Genomic DNA, 18,322 nt, shown 5'->3' on the forward strand with positions numbered 1-18,322 from the left:
TCCCTGCTAGGCATCGCAGCTGGATTACGGATAAGTCCGGAATAGTGACCATCTAGAGCCTTCTGAAGATGACTTTTTTGTTAAAGTAAAAATAAACGGAGTTTACTTCTGTAGCTGCTACTGTTCTTCGAGATGGAGTATAGAGCAGTACACTAGGGTAATTGACACACTAGCAGCAAAACTGACCGGCTTTAAACCGATAGTTATCGCGGGTGATTTCAATGTGTAGATAGAGGATTGGAGCTCCCGGTTCACCAACGCCAGTGATCATATCCAGCTAGAGTCACCAGCGAGATTTAAACTGGTACTGCTAAATGAAGGACGAGCATCAACGATTAGACGAAGGATACAAAATGGCGGGTTCACGACGGCTATACGTCAAGCGATAATCAAAGAATTCAATACAGCATAGACATCAAACCACAAGGTTGATCAGCACGAGGTTTTTTTTCGGTTTGATCTTGAACTACTTAACGAGGCATTATTGCAATGAGAAAGTAGCAAAATAGACTTGAATGAAGACAGATCCTAAATTAAAAAAAAAAAATAATGTCGGATGCTCTGAAACGCTGGTTTAATGATATTTAAAAAAACAACTTTGTTCAAAGCGGTTCAAGGATTTTTAATAGCTTTTGAAGATTTGGGACTTTTTAAAGCATGTTGTGGTTGTTAGGTTGTGTTGGATGTATAACATTTTATAAAACTAAAGAAAATTTCATGCTGGATTTCCTAAAAGTGCACGGCACGTAAATAGCCTGAGAAATTTTAAGGATTTTGTATTTTTCTGTGGTTCTCTGGTTTTCGGGGTTAAAATCTCTGTATAGTAATGTGTATAGTAATGAAAATAATAATGATACAATAAAGATAGTTAACTAACAGTTAAAAAATGGGCTTAAGTCATGCTGTGATTAATAAAGTATCGAGTTGCATTACCAGTTCTCTGAACTAGAGGTTTCGCCTGAGATTATTCTCAAATATTGTGAATTTTCTTCAAAATTATGAAGTAGACATTGAGACGGTACTCTTCCAACATTGTCCTTAAAAACAGTCTTATCAAAAATACACAGAATGCTCAAATTTAATTTGACATAAGACGTGTTTGTACCATCCCATTTAATTCCACCTTGACTAAGTCGAGTCAAGTACGAGACAATGAAGACGACCTTACTGTTGAGGTCGAAATACGTATCTATTAAGGTACAATCAACTGGTGGCATTAAATGGGATGGTACAAACTCGTCTTATAACAAGTGAAGACATTCCACTAAAAAGCTCAAAATAATTTTCTTAAGTCAAATTTAAATTATCACAAAAAATAGATATAGGTATGTATTTTTTTTCTCACACTACAATATGGTCAAAAGTCGCATAAAAAGCTCAATCCAGACAGGAAGAGCATATTGTGCCCTCGCTGTTCGGGAATCATAACATTATTATAGGCTCTCGTTAAAAGACCACGGTTTATCAATCTTCCACTCGTAAACATTAAACACTTCAAGTTTACGAGTTTCCTTTATAGCTGAATAACATCCGCATCAACAGATATATCACCCGGCTCGGATACGAGTTTTCCTCCGTCTTTGGACAATCATTGCTCACGAAACGCCCACTCACCCACCATGTTATCCTATCCGAAGGAGAGGACCAATGTGTAGCATCGTCAAGTGATGATACTGCTGGTATCTGTACCACCCGGCCAACAAAGAGCACAAGGTAATAAAAATTACGAAGGCTTCTGTTTTGAGGGCAAATCTGTTATAAATAAGGCAGGAAGCAACAAATAGTTACGGGCGTTATACCCCCCCGAAAGGACGGACGAACCATCGACATTAAGCGATCTCTTTTTCCATAATAAAAAAAAAATCTCAATGATAAGATAATAATAATAAAATTCTAATAAACACAGCGCAATTCTCCCGTCACATAGTAGGCTTTTGCGGTGTGAAGTGAGATGTTTCCTTTATTCCGAAGTCGCAATTTCCCAGCTCATTCACAGTTTAGCCCGGCACGGAATTATGCAAAAAATAGAGAGAGAAAAAAAACTCGACAAAACCGTCATATGACAATCAAAATCATTCCGAGAGATTACACTCCACATAAAGTGCACATCATGGGAAAAGCAGCATCGCAAGTAGCTGCTTGGTCTTCGGTTGGGGCAGATTCCCCTCGGTTCTAGTTTCTAGCCATGCGACTACTCTCGAGGGAAAATCTCCATCCGGAATGGTTCTATTCCTCGACGGATACACACTCTTTTCCGCCGAAGAGGTTGTGAAGTGTATTCAAATGCGTAATTTTTACCAGATAAAAGCCGTGGAAATAAAAATAAAACTGGAATAAAAATGTGGAAGCAACCAACAGAGACACAATTTTACCACCCAAATTGTAATAAAAGTGTGTGCGGAACGAGGAGGGCAAAAGTCAGAGCTCCTCAGACAGCAGGTTTTAACAACTTTTTCATTGGCAGTTACGAGGTTTTTCCTTATGCGTTCATCTATTCTCGTTTTTTTTTCACTTCGTGGGGACTGTCTGCCGTTTACACATATCAAGGGGAAATCTATAGGTGGGCTGATTTTGACTGCGTTTAGCGATGGTGAGAGCCCGAGCATAGTGCGCCATGCCATTCATTTTCACTCCTCGTCAACGTTCGCACGTCACAGCGCGAGTGAGCGATGAGCAATTCACTAAGACGATTATCTTTTGGCGTAAAATTTCTCTCGGAGGGACTGAAAACGCATAGGGTAAACGACAATCAGGTGGTGCTAAATTTATTTCTTTATTGTCTGGACTATCAATAGTATCGGACCGGTCGCACCAGTAGAGCTTCTGCTCCGGGCTCTAATTTGATTTATCGAAATTAATGTTTATTGTTTTATGGTACCACTTATTATGATTCAGTAGCATTGATTGGTGTAGAGTCTATTGTCGGTAATAGATTTGTCTATCGACTTATTTGAATATGCTAGTCCCTTACAGGCGCGAGGGGATGTATTTATATTCTTTGAAATAAAAGTGTAAATGTCGCCTTCATTTACAATCCTTTAACCGTGTTCGAGGAAGTTGCAGCTTCACGATAAAAGCATTGGTTTTTAATAACAACTAGCAGGATCCTTTAACAGGGCTGTCTTGCTGCTGACTACAGTTAAGAAACGTTTACAAAATAATACCCCGCATGACAAACTATGCTCAACAGGACTTATCTGGTAGTAACAGAACTTTATCGTTTTTAGAAGATCCGCAGGTCGTCTATGACAATATTATGGTAATAAGGAATCAAGAATCAATTATCTGACGGCATATGTCTAGTCAAACTAATCGAACTGGTGCTGATTTTCTTGAGAATATTCATTGCAGCCACCTTCATCCACTTAATCATAACTCTGGAATACCATCGATTCGAGTCAACGAACATTAGGAAAAGGCTGAGCTTCAACAAGAGTTAGGACCTGAACAAAAGTTGCCCCAGCAAACACGAGTAATGTGTCCCTAAGTCTCAACGGCAAGCAGCTAATGATCTTCTCGCTTCGTGATTCTATCCCTCACACTGTACGGGCAAATCAAGTGGGATCGAAGGATCGCTGCATATGCTGATGGAAATTTGAAGCCGTGCCAGGCATGACTGATTGTTTCAGAATCAAGATCATAAGCCTTAACACCGTTAACAGTCAGTGTTCAACATATGGTTCTGATATGTGATAATTCCGTTGATGATGTAGGCAGACAGACTGCCTGCACTGCTGCATCCTCTCGAATTAAAGCATATGTATATGCTCTTTGTTTTTCGTGATCTGCGTTCTATAAACGAGTCTAAAAATAACCCATGATTATGTATTTTTAAATGTTTTAAATGTGAATTTTTGTGCGTCCGGATTGCTTACTGTTTGCTTGTTGCGATCTTCCTTCACATTACGCCCGATCTCGGACCCTGTTCGCTCCCTCAAATGTAATTAACCGATGAAGAAATAAATAAGCTGAATAAAATTCATTCAACAACAATGACATCTTTGTCAAGACTTCAGCAGCACACACTGGCAATGTTTGTGTGGCATACTTCCGAACAGATTGCGTTAATCCGTGTTCTGAAATGTGGTGGAAAATGAATTCAAGAAGTGTATCAAGATGCCACCGTTGTATACATTTCTTGTGCATGTGGGGTGTGATTCGCTGACAAAATTTTGAGCCCAATTGAAACAATTTGCTCCACTGTACGTACACCCTCGTATTTCATTGCACCCGAAAGAACGTTATAGATGAAGCGGATCAGTTGACGCTGCGGTCTCTCCGCCAGCATTGGATTCTTTGTGTAGAAGTGCTCTTGCATTCGCCCCATTCCGGCAACATTGCGTGGTGCTCTTTCTGCACAACAAATATCGCTCATAAGTTATTACCAAGTGTCAGCCAGAAGAACGCGCTCGTTCAACGGATCATTGTGCACGGCGACACATATATGGCTTTGATATGGTTTTCCTATATCAGAGGTCTTCTGTTTCATGCCCACTCTGCGGCACTGACTGCCGCTTTTCACGGACGTTCTTAGCTGCTCCGTCTGGATGATTGGGTGGCTGGCGCAGAAATAAACTCTCAGCATGTGATAATTGGGTTCATTTTGGCATGTGCAACATAAGTTTGCTAGTTTGCAAGCCATAGCAGTTGGTATAGCGAAAATCGTCTTCCTCTATTCGATTAGATCACTCGATAGAAATGGAGTGCTATCAGACTTTTATTTCTTCATTCTTTAACCATTCTTTAAACAGTAATAAATTAATGCTCAAAACGACGATTTTATGCTTTAAATTAAATTTGTTGGAGAATATTAAAGGGGTTTTCCCTAGCTGAAGGTGGGTGGGTTCAATTCCCGATCTGATCTATGAATGTAGAAGAACATCCGAAGAATTTTAAGCAAAACTGTGCACACATCGAGAAGGCTGAACCTCCGACATGAAGTAGGTAACCAAGCAAGGACTATGTAACGAGAGTTTTAAATGAAACCACACGTGTTGAGCTTGAGGTGTGTTAAAAAACAGAACATACATGGCCGACGATGGTCAAGATGAGGAATCACCAACGCTGGAGGCCTTAAGTGAACTAAATTCAGAAATGCTGTCGGAAAGGAAGAGATCTATATTAGATTCTCCAGGTTGGTGGTGAGCATATACATCAATTGCTCCAACACACTATTAAAAAAATATGAGAGGATGAAGAACTGTCTACTGGCTAGTTGGATGGCCACATGTTCTCAATCTATAACAAGGGGCTTAGACTAGAGTGCGCCAAATATAGGGGGGTTATTCTTCTGAACTTGCCGTTGAAAATTCTGTAGCGTATTCTTTCTACCAGACTAAAAGCACATGAGGAGTTATATAGACTCTCCAAGACCAGTCAGTGGCCGCACAGGCTGGAAACATAATTTATTTATTTAGTAGTGACCCATCTGACTACAATGTCTTAATGAATAAAAAAAATATATACATGCTGTTCGATGGAATCAGTCCTGTAGCAATGATTGTTGCCGGAGAGGACGTTGAATTGCGCGGAAGTCCAGTAGCGCAAGCAACTGCGGAGAATCAATTTCGTTGATCAGTACTTTGGTAACGAATGTTGCCTGCTGCAAGGCAATCTGCGTAATGCCATCCGAATGAACCTCCGCTGAACACGTTCAATCCTTAGGGACCGCGATACATCATTTGGCGCCCACACAATAGAAGCGGTCTCAAGGATAGGTCGTACAAGCGCACAATACAGATACTTGAAGCAATATGGATCGGTAATTTTTTTGGCAATTTTAGCAATAAAGCCCAGCTGACGATTTGCTTTGGAAATAATCGCAGTATAATGAGAGTTGAATGTCAGCTTTGTATCCAGCCTGACTCCAAGAACGGAAACCATATCAACTCTTTCAAGTATCGTGCCGTCTATCCGGTAATCGAACAATATTGACTCCTTCAATCGATGGAACGTCATCACAGAACATTTCGGAACACTGATTATAAGTCGGTTCCGATGACACCAGGCATATCACCAAAGATATCCAGCAAACTTTGTAATCGACGACAATCGTTAGCCGATCGAATCACCTAATAAATTTTTAGATCGTCAGCATAAATGATTGTGCAATACAGTCCAAGTTTTGCAGCGACATCGTTGAAGAATAACGTGAATAATAATGGTCCCAAGTTGCTTCCCTGGAGTACACCAGAAGAACTGCAGAAGGACGATGAAACACAGGAATCAATTTTCACTCGTAGTTTCCTTCCAGTTAGGTAAGAGCTCAACCATGATGGAAATTTTGTGGAGCTACCGAGACGAAAAAGTTCGATCAGCAGCATGCTGTGGTCGATTTTATCAAAGGCTGCTTTAAAGTCGGTGTAGATAACATCTACTTGAGCCTTGCTTTCCATGGCATTCACGCAGGTGTTAGTAGTGACTAGCAAGTTCGTAGTGACCGACCGTCCTAGCATAAAACCGTGCTGATCTGTTGAAATGTAATTCATTGATTTACTAAGAATCACCTCACTAACGATTATTTCGAATAGCTTGGAGGCAGCTGATAACCTAGTTATCCCCCTGTAGTTTCTGACTTCCCTTCTGTCACCATTTTTGAAGACCGGGCACATATAGGATTGCTTCCAAATCTCCGTAAAGAGAGAAAATAGAAGCGAGAGGCTCGGCAAAAACAGTGGAACAGCGACAGAATAAAACATATGGAATTCTATCTGGACCCGGAGACAAAGAGCTTTTCATCTTCTTGGCGGCTGCGATGACCATTGCGGGGGTGACCACGAATGTTGTTAGGCTAATCAAGTCAAAAGGAACGTCTAGCGAGGCGTATTCAGCTTCGGCATCGGTAGCAGAGCTTCGATTGAATACGGACTAAAAAAATCTAGCGAAGAGTTCACAATATTCCACAGATGTTTTCGCTTCAGCGTTATCATACACCACATTCTTTGGAATAGATGAGTTTGTCCTTTTACTGTTAACGAACTTCCAAAAGCTTTTGGGATTACGTTTGAGATTGGTTTGCACTCTCATAACGTGGACCTTGTATAATTCCGGATTCAAGCTGCGGTAAGTATTACTAGCACGTTGGAAACGGAGTTTGCTCTCAAAAGACCGTTGCGCACGATGCTTTCGCTGGCTGGAATTTCTATCCTTTTTCAACTTTCTTAGTCACGAGGTACTCCAAGCAGGTGACTTTGGGCGCCGTTGAGCAGCAACATTTGCTTGCAACCATTGTTGAACGATGAAACAGAATTTACTTGCCATTTCATCAACATTCTGACTCGCATTTAAACAGTCCCAATCAACATTTTGAAGATCGCCGCAGAGCAACTCATAATCTACGTTCTCAAAATCCAGACCTGGCTTATCGTTTGCACGATGCGAGTAATCAGTCGGAAGTCCACGTCGCACCGGGAAAGATATTTCCAACGGAGGATGATGCGTATCCACAGGCAACAAAGCAGAGTTGACGTTTGGTTTATAATTATAGGAACAGAACACAAGGTCCAGTGTACGGTCGGATTGATTACGATGGTAATTAATCTGCGTCATATTAATGAAGTCCATTCCGTCAAGCAGTGCAGCACTTGATGCAGGAACAGACAAAGTGTCAGTTATCAGCACGTTATCATCAGCATTCAGAATCCACAGTAGACGGGGCTGGTTATCCCCGTCTGATCAACACATGGTGATCGAAGGACGCATTGTTTCATAGCTCACGAACGGAGGCTATATGTTCGTCAAAGAGTTCCACATTGTGGCTACGACCAGGCGGAATAAAGACGGCACCAACCAGCAGATGACGACACCCAATATCGGCCAACACTTGCTCAAGTCTTTCAACAAAACTTGTACGGACTTGCCCACAGGAACAACGATGATTAATTGCTATCAGGACTCCGCCGAAACTTGTCTTGTTGCTGTTTATACGGTTTCGGTCACAGCGAAACACATTGAATGATCAATGATCATCCGAAATTAACAGAGAATCGATGCAATCGTTTAATCCGGCCTCGGTCACCTAGCATTAAACAACGGACAGAACATTTACACAACACCCAATGGACTAGTGAAGAATTTTCCACTTTACAAGTTTTCTCCATACTAGGGCGGGCATTGTACCCACACTCCACAGCTCGTATGTGCGGCCAGACGATTCACGCCGCTAACCGCACGGCTATAAAGCCTACTGTGGACGCCGTGATAATTACGACAGAGGAAGCAATCCAACGCAAGAAGAGAGTTACCCGTCATCATGGCTTTCAACAACGCAAAACTAGGAGGCAATGTCGTTTTCGTTACTCCATGTTCGAAGTGCAGTCGGATCTTTTTGAGATCATCGTTGAGCTACTTTCAAAACAGAGTACAACAAAACAGAAGTAGGTCAGCAGGGTGTCAGGCCATTTTACCAAACGTCATTTGACCGAATACCACTTGGCCGAACATTTGGCGGGTCATTTGGCCGAATGCCGTTTGGCTGAATAGTTAAAAAGTTAACCTCATAGAGTTCTGTGCGTGATCTCTCATGTTTCGGACAGCAGAACGATCGCGCGGTCGGCCGAATTATTGTGTTCTGCATTGCGCGGCCGGTAATAAAATTAATCAGTTCTGTGCGTGATTTCTCATGTTTCGGACAGCAGAACGATCGCGCGGCCGGTAATAAAATTAATCAGTTCAGTGCGTGATCTCTCTTGTTTCGGACAGCAGAACGATCGCGCGGTAGGCCGAATAATTATGTTCTGCATTGCGCGGCCGGTAATAAAATTAATCAGTTCAGTGCGTGATCTCTCTTGTTTCGGACAGCAGAACGATCGCGCGGTCGGCCGAATTATTGTGTTCTGCGTTGCGCGGCCGGCAATAAAATTAATCAGTGCGTGTTCAGTGCGTGATCTCTCTTGTTCAGAGGCGGGCTTGGTAGTCATATGGCTACTGCTTATGTCTCATACGCAGGAGGTCATGGGTTCAATCCCAGGTCCGTTCCATTCTCCTACTTTTTATCTTTCTCTTTATTTCTTATGTTCTAGCAATCGCTAGAACTGGAAATGGACTTCCATACTGTTTCCATTACTATTCCTATACCTTCAACTTGAGTATTCTAACAGTAATCTGCTAGAATTGGAAATGAACTATAGAGCTCGTTTCCTACATCCAATTAGAAATTCCATCAGTTACCTTCTCCTATCTATCACATTGGCAGCTCGTTAACCAAGACGGACCCCTGCCTCTCCAACCTAACCCAGAAATTCCAACAAATTCCGCATGAACTCGTGGCAAGTGCAGAGGTATATTCCGCTTGCAGTGGGCGAGTGATTGCATCATCATTCCCCCTTCCCTACATTGACTTGCATTCTGACGTGGCAGGCGCCAGTATGACCTAACAAATGAGATCACCAGTACTTGTACATTGAAGATGTGTGCTAGTCCCAAGCAAACATCTGTTGGTTCCCTGTGCAAGAACAGCTGATCTGGTCATAATGGAGTAGCAACTACGAGCAGTCAATCAAGCTCAAGCTCAAGCTCAAAGTTAAAAAGTTAACCTCATATTAGGAAGTGAGAAGTGAAAAGTGAGAAGAGAAAAGTGAACTGAGAACCGAGAACAAAGAGCTTTCACTTTCTTCCTTCTATCTTCTCTCTTCTTCCTTCTCCCTTTTTTTTCCTTCTTCCTTTGTTTATTCTTCATTCAGAAATGACCTTGCTTCGTATTGCTTGCTATTCGCTATCTCACTTATCAGTTCTCACCTATCATATCTCACTTCTTACTAAGAACTTCACACTACTCATTTCTTATTTTCGTTACTTTTCACTTCTTGCTTCCCACTACATACACTTCTTAGCTCTCACTACTGCTCATTTGTCACTTCTGTCTTCCCACACTTAATTGGCACACTTAATCGAACAAACTGCATTCGGAGAATGACCCCAAGCTACCAGAAGAGTGCCCATATCAGTGCAGTGGAGTGGAGCGGAGTGCGTCATTGTGGGAGTGATGCCTATAAGACTAGAAATGCGTGAAGACGAAGAAAGCTTTGACATGCGTGCCTCTAGGGACACCCGACTGTGAAAACCTCATCAATTCTTCGATGGCCATGGGATTAGGACGCTTCCGCTTAGGGAAAATGAAAGCACCATCTAATACCTAGTACAACGGCCGGATTTGATTAGTAGAGTACACGGAGAAGTTCATATCACTTAACGTAGTTCTTTTCAGGACACGGCTGCTGCAGAAAATACGTTCATAGGTTTAAGCACGCATTGTTCCCGCAATGCCTTGAGTGTTCTAGAGTCGACGAAACGATTCATGTTAAAAACAGCATGCGTCGAAGACATTAGCCCAGACAATCTAATCCAGAAAATGTGTCTAGATTCTGGCAAATGAAATGTAGCTTGGTCAGTAACGGCTCGGATTGCCCGAGAGACACAAAGCATATGTATAGCGCGCTGAAAAGCAGCAGCAACTACAAGTGGGCAACTAATATAGTCGCGCAGGAGTCTTCCCGAAGTAATACCAAAAGACTATAGAAGGGAGACGAAGGGCCTGTGAGGTGGTTTTAGCCGGTCGGCATTAGGCTTCCCTGTTCGCTGATGTGTCCGTCAGAGTCTGGTTCTAGATTTCCATCCTACTTAAACAAGGCAAATGAACCATGACGGAACGAGTACGCTGTACTAGCAATACATCCACAATATTGAATAACAATTCGGTGGAAGTTATCCGACGAAAACAAGAAGGCTAGCGTCGCAGCGAACAATATGAATCAATCAATTCGTGCGTTAATGGCGACCTTCAACTATGGGCTGTTCTTAATGAAGAGAATTTTTACGCATTAAAAAGACTACGTAGAGCAAAGCGAAAATTGATAAACATTTTTAATACTCTTTACGGCACAAATGAGTACAATGCCTTTTCTCTTGATTACATCAACATCAGAATATAAGTACCGCAATTCGAACCCTCATATCAAAATCATGTCGTAATTCATGGACGAACTTGATATTCGTCGATTGATCTTTCCAGTTGTATTTCTGGCTAGGGCATTTTCATCAAATGAAAAGTATCATGAAAGTGCCATAATTCGTCACTCGATCACTTTTTATGAACCACAAGTTTGAAACGATCAAACGTGAAGAAGCATTTTTTGCTCATTCTGAATTACCCGTTTCTCCACTTTGCAGTCGCTGACGGGAAGGCGAAAATATCCGCCAATAACACATTTTAATGTAATATATTATGACAAATTAATAAAACTTTTATTTTTGTATGCAGGTACCACCACACGGGTTTCACTGATGGTCAGCGGGCCAGCGACCGCGCTACCGATTCCAGCCAGCCAGCGATCGTTTTCCTTTTCGATGCGACGACGGCAACGGTTTCTACCGTTTTTGTGCGGCCGCTGCTGGTGCTCTCTCGTCATTCTCTTTGTCAAAATTGAATTGTTATAATTTTTAAAGATTCCTCGCTTCGCCGGTTCGCAAAGGGGGTCACACAATTCTGACATGACAGTTAAAATTCCAAATATTTGCCAGTGATTTCGGCAATTTTATAATGATGTGCACAACATGAATGCTCACTGTTTCCGTTCTTGCGATGCGATGCCCAGAGAGACCGTAATGTTTGCATTCTTTGATTTCATCTACTCATGATGCCAAAACATCCGAAACATATAAATCCGCGTGCGAAGGTTACGATTGACGAATCATCGCCATATGATCGAATTGGCACATTGGCAAGGGATACGACCTAACAACAAGGCAACGAACGGACGGAGTACGGGGCGACGCAGTAAAATCGTAAATAAAATCAATAATAAAATAGTAATCTCAATCTTTATGCTCCTCGACATAAACTTCCCTATATTCCAATTACTTATAAAATGAAGCTGTTATGTTGGGTCTTTTTATGGGTTGGTTTTATAACATTGTTGAGAGATGAAACCGTTTAGCAGAAAAAGACGTTGGTGCTCGGTGTGCAATACTTGGGTTGGGTCACTTTTTACGGCTCAATGGCAAACCCAGTCTACAAATTTCAGACGCTAAAATGATTGAATGATTTATAATTCTGTTCGTTTCGTAAAATCGATATTATTTAATTGTTCTTACTTTTAATGGATCATTTTTCTGTTGGAATATTGCCACTGCCAATATTGCGAATTGAAAAAAAAACTTGAAACAGTAAAAATTTAACATTGTTGAATGTCTTCTCTAATATTGATCAAAATAGTTATCTGAAAGAAATGATTTTTTCATAAGAAGTAGGTAGCTACAGTATTTTTTTTCCATTGAATTGTAATGAATAAAAAAACCAAACTGGTATCATCTCATGGGTGACGTGTAGCGCCCATCAAACCAACCAAATTACTTTGCAGCACTCATTAATTAAAAAGTATTGCAACTAATTTAGAGGTTAATATACTTCACTTCCTTCCTATAGAAAGTCCGAAGATACAAATAATAAGAAAATAATGTTCTTCTAGTCTAGTCTACGAAATTACCTATCTCCAAATAATGAGAACTTTTTCCCTGTTCTGCGACAGTATTACGTCCGGTGATTGCTTCTTCATCATCATCATCAGAGATACAAACTCACTTGGTCGCACGTGGTACCGGTCGGAAAATTGGAAAACCAACCGTTCGCTTTCTCATTTTGTCATCTGAATTAGCAAAAAAATTACATCCTTCAAGATAGGGGGAGCTGAAGCAAAATGGCATACTTTATATTCCGTTTCCTAGAAGTTTTCCTCCACTGACTGTTTGGGCAGTGTGGTTCCAACGCCGAATACGGAAAGGAAATGGTCGGGGCTGTTCCCGATATCAACAGAAGACGTTGTTCGGCCACCACCAAAGATGAAACCACCGGATGGCCGTTCCGTTCTGGTCGGCTCTCTTGCCGTGCAGGACAAGATACTTTCAATGCCTACTAGATGGAAGTTGGACGGCTGTGGTGGCAGCACTTGAATGAGAAAATAAATGAACACACAACACCGTCGTCAAGCTGGAAAGGACGCATAAAAGGGGGTCAGTAATACACCCTTGGGAATATTGCTGATAAAAATAAATGACTCTTCATGTCGTTTGCCCGGTACTTTGGAATACTACAACCATTTGCACCGCCCAATAGTGGGCTATGTGGGGTTTCTATTGCAGTCCACGGGCCGGCTGGACTGCTCGCTCGACTCATTCCCTCGCTTTGGTAATTTTTCCTTCCAATGTCTTCCGTCCCATAAACAAACAACAGAACGATCGTCAGCTGAAGTATATATTTTCGGTGGTGGTAATGTACTTGTTGTCTTCATTAAATAATTGCTTTCTTCTTTTGCTTCCACCCGAGTTGTCTCCACCGTGGCTAGCTCGAACACCCGCCCATCGATGACGCAAAGATTTGCCCGAACGTCTTCGGCTAGTAGTGCTGGGGAGACTTTACTCACATTAATTTAGTACCGATGGGAAAAGAAAGCAAATAAATCAAAACACACACGTCTCAATGGTGACTTCCATAAACTTTATATCAGTCGTTAGCACGTTATAAAAACCAGATGCTAATTGGTTTTATTATCTCTCATGCACGGTCTCCTGACACATTCGGGGCTATTTAAACTAGGTATTTGATGGTTTAGATTGTTCAGTGAGTTAGGATCGTTTAGTACGGTCAACCCCAGCCACCCTGGGCATCGGGATGGATTCTCGAACATGCGTGCATTTTTTAGGAAGGTTAACTATGCTTTTGGATATTAAACGATTATAGCAAACGCTTTAATGATATGTAACGATTGCAAAGATGATTCTCTTCGTATTTTTATCATGCGGATGTGAAATAGATAAACAAAATAAACAATTTATGACTACTCAAAAAATAGAATAAAGATATGATGGATAAACATCGATTGCTGAACAGTATGGGCCCTAGAAGAGTCAGTAGTGAATTGGAGAGCCAATTAACACATGATTTTATATTTCCATAAATTTGTTCAAAAGTTCTTTTTTCTCCAAAATGAGCATATACTTAGTTTTCAAATTCAAATTGAAAAGACGCATGCGTATTCATATTGAGTTGCTAATGGTGAGCTTCATCTTAATCATCACAAAGACCGTGAGTTCATTATGGCTGATATTGTTACAAGGCTTCAGTCATACAATGCTCCTCGGATGCTGCACTGAAGTATGAATACAAATTTCACCTCTGGCGATTCTCGGAAAAGTTGTAATTGAAAGGCAAATGAAAGAGCGACCGATTTACCTTAGAAAGCCGCCCATCGGGCGATCTGTGTTTGTTATTTTCACGAAGCGATAGAGTTTGATGTGAAAAATCTAACATCATCATTATAAATCATTTGAAAAGATCTTGTTTATCATCATCGCCATTATAATTTATACTCAATTACAACATTATTAGAATGCTGCATGGAACGGTGGGCCATAAGCCGAGAACTCGAGGTAAGCATTTGCGATCGTAAACTAGGCACGGTGGATAGTCAGCGAGAGCAGCACAAGAGCGAAGAAAACGAACCTAATTGAATATTGATAAATTACAGATGCTTTTTTGCTTGCCGAACCGACCTGACCGATATTCCGATCGTCTTTGGAAGCGAGAGTATGCAGGGCAGGGCGGAGGTTATCCCGGCTCGACCGTACCGGTGTGTACCGACATAGATTAAAGAATATGGTTGAGACATGGCGCGGTACTGGATGCTGCCTGTGAACTTTCTCAGAACAAACGCGCTTGCCGACCGCGCATTCAGGGCCGCTTTTTGGGGGGCAGAACAAGGGGCCGAATGACGTCTGGTCGATCGGCTATTGATCACTCAATGCTTAGTTGAAGATCAACGAATTGAAAAATGTTTTTTGCGCTTTTACCAGACGACATTGTTCGTAAAAATGAAATAATAGTGAAGAATGTGAAAACAGTTGAGCTGTGAAAAGAAATATTTGAGTTTCGGCTCGATTTGACCAATAAAAGTTGTCAAAATCGTTTTCATTTATATTTGCATTAGATCGGTAAGTTTTCTTTTTTTTAATTCAACCAATAAACAGCTTTAAATGGTGTAATAAATTTAGCAAATCTTTTGTTTTTTTTGAGAAATTTTAGTTTTCTACGCTCGACAACGACACATGGAAAAACTGACAACCCTGGTCACACCCCGGTTGCTTATGCTGCAAGTGCTCGCGATTAACCGCTCATTTTTCCATCCTCACACAACATCGTGCGCACCTTGCTGGTCGTAGTATTCGACCATCGATCCATCCATCCATCCATCCATCCATCCATTGCATATGGATTGTTTTTGTTTTATTATTAGATTTTTTTTCTCATGCCACTAATTCGAATGCTATATTTGAAAAATTACCCTCAATAAATCTTCTTCAGCTCGTGATACAACCAAACATCGTGAATTTATTTAAATTGAAGTGCAGAGGTGAAATATAACCAAACTAGAGAACCGACAATATTGGGCAATCGTTTTGAGAGTATATTTTATGGTGGAGTTTATTAGAGTTGTTATTGGAAAAATTTGATTGGTTTTGCATATTTTATTGTTTGTTAAGAAAGTTGCGTGACGCTGATGTGATATTACAGAAAACCTACACTTCCTGGATATGGAGAAGGCCATTGATTGCGCCATTTTTATTTTATAAAACGTATCAAAGTAGCTAGCTTAGCTGGCGGTAAAAGTTCTTTTCGAGAAACTGTTGCCAGAAAGCAAAATACATAAGTAGGTAGTCTAAGCATCTGACCATCTTCATGAGCCATGAAATGATTTCCAGGTAATTGAGGGTATATTCCATCATTCACCGGTTTACAATGGTTTTGTGGAAGTCTTGAAGGGCAAATAATGGTTTTCAAGACCATTATAAAACTAAAAATGTTACTTGGGTTACAACTGAATTAGGATACTAAGACAAAAACATTTCGTGATTTTTCAATTGATCTTCTTCTTCTGCTAATATTACATCCCCCACTGGGACATTGTCACCTCGCAGCAGCCCCCAATTGATCTTGCTTCTATTTCTTCTATTTCAATTCTAAATAAGTTCAAAATGCCATTCAATTGACCATCAAATCGTTATTTTTGTGTATTCCCAGTTGCTTTTTTACATATCGTTGAATTTTCCGGCGGTACCAAGATCGACATATACGCACGGATTAAAAGGCAAGGACTTGAAAAAAGAAAGAATTCTAACGTGAAATCTGTACTGTCTTACGCTTAAGAAACGTGGTGTGTATCAGTGGAGGACACCCACCGACTACGGCTACTCCTCAACAGATCCCTACAGTACATAATTCGTTCCTGGTGGCCTCGCAATTGGATCTTAAACACCGAACTCCACCGTAATTGTCACCGGAGGCCGATAGCAACTGAAATTCGGTAACTGAAGTTGTGTGGGTCGGCTACACCTTACGTACACTGTAAAATATTACGAAAATAAGACACGAAGGAATTCATGATTAAATACTAAATTCGGTAACAGAATGTGTATCAGATCATAATTTTATGTTTCTGTGATGTAAATAATAAAATCCTTGAAATTTCAATTAAATATACCTTAATTTTACGCAATTCTATTGGAAACCGTAGTGAGCGAGCACGTCAAAACAAATCAAAACAAACTTCATTGCATTTTATGCAAACCACAGCAGGTAGGTACCTATTTTATTCATAAGCATCAACCAAAATGGAAATATTTGCATATGATTTTGGTATCCCCGGAGGATTCCCCAAGGGCCTCGGAACTGGCCAGTCATAATTCAACTCGTTCAAATATTCATTTCATTTATTTAGTTTAGGGGTTGTATTCTACTTACGTAAGCACTTATGGGGGGATGGGGGGTTTGCCATTTTCTTACGCTCGATATAAATAGAAAATGATTCGTATAAGGCAATCCATAAGACAGCTGCGATCAGCTGACGATTTTTGTTTACCTTGATTTTTTGACAGATTCTGACCGGACTGACAGAACAATTCAAAGGAAAGTGTAAAGCGCGGTTTACACCAGACGTGAGTTCCATTCAACTGCATACACACTTTGTTTTGATTTTGATTGTCTGTCCCATCACTGAATGTCCTCATGGATAGCCTAATAGGAAAAATCTTACCTCTCCGCCCAGGGGGTTGAAAACCCCAGAAAAAATGCTTAAGTAATTAGTGTACGGCCCCTTACATCTAAAGAGATAACATTGAATCATTAATTTGACGCCACAATACACAGTTCGAGGTCGTATCTCTCCATCCTCGAATGCGCCCAACGCTCGCCAAGTCGTTTTGCACCTGGTCTGCCCACCTCGCTCGCTGTGCTCCACGCCGTCTCGTACCTGCCGGATCGGAAGCGAACGCCATCTTTTCAGGGTTGCTGTCCGGCACTCTTGCAACATGCCCTGCCCATCGTAACCTTCCGGCTTTAGCTACCTTCTGGATACTGGGTTCGCCGTAGAGCTGGGCGAGCTCGTGGTTCATTCTTCGCCACCACACACCGTCTTCTTGCACACCGCCAAAGATGGTCCTAAGCACCCGTCTCTCGAAAACTCCGAGTGCTTGCAAGTCTTCCTCGAGCATTGTCCATGTTTCATATCCGTAGAGGACTACCGGTCTTACCAGCGTCTTGTACATGCCACATTTGGTTCGGTGGTGAATCTTTTTTGACCGCACTTTCTTCTGCAGCCCTTAGTAGGCCCGACTTCCACAGATGATGCGCCTTGGTGTACAAATCTGCTACCACTGCAAATGTTCGTCCGACAATGTCCATGTCATCCGCGAAACAAATAAATTTACTGAATCTGTTGAAAATCGTACCCCGGCTGTTGCACCTGGCTCTTCACACGACATCTCCTAGCTTAATGTTGAACAACAGGCACGAAGGTCCATCACCTTGTCTTAGTCCCCGGTGCGATTCAAACGAACTGGAGTGTTCGCCCGAAATCTTCACACAGTTTTGCACACCATCCACCGTTGCTTTGATCAGTTTGGTAAACTTCCCAAGGAAGCTGTCCATAATTTTCCATAGCTCTACGCGGTCTATACTGTCGTATGCCGCCTTGAAATCAATGAACAGATGGTGCGTTGGGACCTGGTATTCACGGCATTTTTTGAAGGATTTACCGTACAGTAAAGATCTGGTCCGTTGTCGAGCGGCCGTCAACGAAACCGGCTTGATATCTTCCCACGAACTCATTCACTAATGGTGATAGACGACGGAAGATGATCTGGGATATCACTTTCTAGGCGGCATTAAGGATAGTGATCGCTCGAAAGTTCTCACACTGCAGCTTGTCACCTTTCTTTTAAATGGGGCATATAACCCCTTCCTTCCACACCTCCGATAGCTGTACAGTTTCCCAGA

This window comes from Armigeres subalbatus, chromosome 1 (assembly GCF_024139115.2).
Source record: "Armigeres subalbatus isolate Guangzhou_Male chromosome 1, GZ_Asu_2, whole genome shotgun sequence".
In the NCBI taxonomy this organism is placed as follows: Eukaryota; Metazoa; Arthropoda; class Insecta; order Diptera; family Culicidae; genus Armigeres; species Armigeres subalbatus.